This window comes from Diplotaxodon limnothrissa, linkage group LG12 (assembly GCF_057381915.1).
Source record: "Diplotaxodon limnothrissa isolate DT_005_m linkage group LG12, D_limnothrissa_male_GT1.1, whole genome shotgun sequence".
Taxonomy (NCBI): Eukaryota; Metazoa; Chordata; class Actinopteri; order Cichliformes; family Cichlidae; genus Diplotaxodon; species Diplotaxodon limnothrissa.
In genome coordinates this window covers 15,936,175-15,940,735 of record NC_140607.1, presented here as the reverse complement: position 1 = coordinate 15,940,735, position 4,561 = coordinate 15,936,175, and positions in this window count along the sequence as shown.

Sequence of the window (4,561 nt, the reverse complement as noted above, 5' to 3'; positions counted from 1 at the left end):
AGTCCTCCCTATCTCCCCTGAATCCTGCTGGACTGCTCCTCGTGTGATTGGTCAAATCAACAGCGACTTCCTGTTAGTGCACCCTGCTTGTCCCTGAGCTGTGGATTGTCAACATAAATAAAGTGCGTTTTGTTTTTTCATCAGTCTAATTTACTAATAACAGTAAAATAAAAGGAAACCAATTTAATCTTTAATCTCAAATTTGTGAACAAAGACGAGGAAATATCTACAGAAGGGGATCCCCACAGAATTCATTTGCTATGTGATTTCTGTTCCAAACTTCTGAACATATTAGATATAAAGGTGAAAGATATGGAGCTATAACAATAATAATAATGATAATAATAAAATGTATTATACATATCCTCCTGAGAACCGAGGAAAATTTTTTTTTTGTGTGTGTGATTTTCTTGGTCTTTGGAGCTAAAAGAGGCCACCCAAACACACGAGATATCAATGGAAAGCCCATGAGGCACTCTATTTAGTACCACAGGACTAGGTAAGGTAGCTCAAATAAGTAAAAAGATATACACCAAAAGCAAATGTCCATTCCAGATAACATAAATGAATAGGATAGTTCTCAATATTTAAATACAAAAACCAAAGTGAAACAAGCAAACCCACAGTAACTAAACTAAAATAAACTGAGAACAAAACATCAAGTCAGTAAAACAAACAATAAAGTTGGCCAGTTCAAACATCCATGATAATCTTACATTTTTAAACACAGATATTATGTTAGAGTTTTATAATAAAGATTCATAATTACAAACACATAAAGTCACTTAAATTCAATTCACTTTGGTTTTATTTATTATATAGCACCAAATCACAGAAACTGTTGCCTCAACTGTTGCCTCAACCTTACATTCCTTATAATGTAAGGAAAATTACAATAACATAGAGAAACACCCAATAATCAGATGACCCCCCTATGAGCACTTGGAGACAGTGGGAGGGAAAACAGCAACTTGTTGGGATGAGGGGAGGGAGAGAGGACAAAAGACACACTAAAGAGAGCCAGATATTAATATGAATTTCATTAATGATCAAATGTAGAGAGGTGTGTAAACACATAGAGAATGAAGAAAAAAGTCCCACGACATGGTAAGGAAAGGATAAAACACACCAACTGTGCTGAAAACTGTAATAGTTATGCATCTGTTTAAATGCTGCTGTGACATGCCATATTTACCATCCATTTGTTACCACAGCACCAGACGTAATTATAACAAAGAGTTGACGCCAGTCCACTTCAGCACTTCTCCACGAGTGAATTGTCTTTACTGATATTTGTTGACATTTTAAGTTATGGCCAACTATTCTAAACTTTGTGTTTTTAATCTGTGTTTTTCACTGCCATAGGAAATTGTTAAATAAATCCTATTCTTGCCTGCTTGAAGTTAAACACATTCATATTCTTAGTTGCATTCTTGTTTCAGGCCAATGCAATATCGAAATGGTCAGTTTTAATACTGTCATCTGAAATTCAAAAGGTGAGATTATATTTTATTTATAGCTCAAGTTTCGAAGACTGATCTGAGGTCTTGGCTGCTCGTGCGAGTGAAATACTTTTTCCCGCAGGGGGCGCTGTTTCATCACAAAATAAATATGGACTTGTAGACTTCTTCCCCCTATCTCAAGGACCATATTTCCCTTACCTTGATGGAAGGTTTGTGTGTGTGTGTGTGTGTGTGAAAAAAATTGGAGCAAAACTTTTAAACAGGAGCCACTTTTCTTATTTATACGTAAATTCCTGAAAGACAGTCAAACTCAAAGTGTTTGCAGCATAGATCCAAAATCCCCTCTTGTGTTTGTCATTCACACTGTAAATAATTTAAATATATAATGCATTATGGAAAAGTTCAACATGTATTTCCATTCATATCATTTTCTCACAGCTCCCTACTTATGTACTGTATTTGGACATGCATGATAACTTGTTTACAGAATATAGGACATTCATTTGAGTGCAGCTATTATCTTGGAATAAATGTAGCTACACATTTAAACATGTGGTGACCATTTTGCTAAAATAATTGAGCCATTAAGCTGTTTCAGCTGCAGAGTTGTTAGTGCTCCAGTGATAAATGACAAAGCTCTGATGCATTCTTTCCTCTGTGATCATCTACAATATGTTGGATCTCAGCTGACCGAATAGCTAAAGGTAAACAGACTTTGTTCTCATTTTGTGTGGTCCCCCGAGAACCAAAACATCCTTACAATTTGGCGTCTGGACTCAGATAATGTGAAAAGGCGAGGTCAGAAAAGCAAACATAATTTATGTGTACCAACAAGTATTAGAATAGAGCTGAATGGTGCCTGTGACCGGAGCGGAGCTGCAGTTACATCATTAGAGGAGTTGTATCTGCCACGTTGAGAGAGAAAAAAAAATCTGAGCTCTCACAGGCTAGAAGACATGCCAACCGTAGATCTTTCTTCTCCATGTGTGAAATTGCCAAAACAAAATACCAGGTTTGAATTCTTGGAGATCAAAGGGATATAAATATAAACCTTTTATTAATAGTTTTTCCTGTGGATCACCTTTTTCTAGAGTAATTTTAAAATAAGCAGAATGGAAGCAAAGATTAATTCTGCGCTTTTACCTCCGCCTTATCTCACTGCCTTCCCCCAATCCTCTCAGATGAAATTTATTAAAAGATCAATCCCAGCATATTACTTTTTTTTTTTTTTTTTTTGCTTGAAAGTATCTCCTACACACATACACACACACAAACACACACGTGTCGTGTACAAATTGCTATACTAATTAGAGCTGGACGATTCGATATTGTGTATCGGTCTGATACTGACATAAATTACTGGATCAGATATCGGAGAGAAATAAAAAATGTCATCCGATCCATTAAATATAAAAAAAGCACCTCACAAAACTTGCAACATGGCGTAACTCGGCTCATAGCCGCTCTATCACGTTGCAGCAGTATGCATCACGTGATAGAGCGGCTGTGTGTATTTGTAGCCTTGCTACCAATCTGGCATTTCATCTCCCAGGAAGTTATCCCAGAGAGAAGTAAAGCAAGTGTGTAAGTTAATCTCTGAATGTTTGTAAAGCATTCCCGCGTTAAGCTTAACAACCAATACATGGAGCGACTGCCTCTCTCCCTCCCTCTCCTGCTGCTACTTCAATCCTGGAACTGATCAATGATCAGCTGATCGGCTTTTGTGTTGCGAGTCCGTCTCTCTTGTTTGTTTATTGCCCACTTCGCGCCAGAAAGAGGAAACCAGCGGCTGAACAACAGCAGCACGTTTAAGCTTGATAAGCTGTTGTTAGAATTTATTTAATATTACTTTGTACACCAGGATCTTTTTCTACGTAGCTGACGGCTGGTAACTGTGCAGGGGCGGATCTAGCAAAGTTTAGCCAGGGGGGCCGATAGGGCATGAACAGGGAAAAGGGGGCGCAAAGACATACTTTTCTTTCTTATTCTCATTTAAAATGTCTAGCTTTTAATAAATAATTATCCAAATCTTACACCCAAAGTTTTAATCTGATGTAAAATGTATAGAAGTCCATTACTGTATATAGTAACTGTTAAGTCTAATATACCCTAGTAAGCTATAGTACCTTTTCCTTTGGGAAGGTACGATCTGTGCAGTCTGCAATTTTGTTGAAGAAAGATGTTGAATCTATTTAATTATTCTTGAAAAATAATTGATTTCTGTGCATTTCTTTCACACTGCATCAAAGTTGATTATGTTAATTAAGCATCATGAGGTGGAGGGTGGGTGGTTCCCTATCTTTATTTTTATTTTTATTAATTTTTTTTGCTGGGAGTTTGCAACCCTATTAGTTAGGTTGCTTACTCTTTAAAATACCAGAATAGGGAGGATGGAGTAGGTTTAAGTTCATTAGATTGATCAGTATTGCTGAACTATGAAATATTTTAGGTGCAGTGTATTTTTTGCATACAGGGATAACAGAATAGCTTTAGTGTTTTTTGGTTTTTTTTTAACTTGAGTATGAACTTATACAAAAAGCAGCAAGATATTAAAAAAACAGTTTTATTGATTAAAAAACACACTATATCGGATTCATATCGGTATCGGCAGATATCCAAATTTATGATATCGGTATTGGTATTGGACAAAAAAGTGGTATCGTGCCATCTCTAATAATAATAATGACATGGTTTGACCTTCAAGGTTCTTTATTTGTCACATGCATAGTTATACAAGTATAACACACAGTGAAATGTAGCCTGACACGCTCCTCGACATGTGCAAAAATTGGGGGGGGGGGTGTAGAGGAAGAACATTATATATATATATACAGACATATAGTATATACACTGGGTGAATGTGCAGTAGTAGCAGCAAGCAGGTGAATTCTGTACATTAATATGAATAGACATCTGACTATTTTACAGGATAGACAATATAAACATATTTAAAATTAAAGGAATTGAAATGTACATTGTGCCTTGGTTTAGAGTGTCTGGAAGAGAGTCCTGTCTCAGTCAATTATAGATGATGTGAGAGGGCGGGTGTGTGTGTTTAGGGCATGGATGGCTTGGGGATAGAAGCTCCTCTTGAGTCT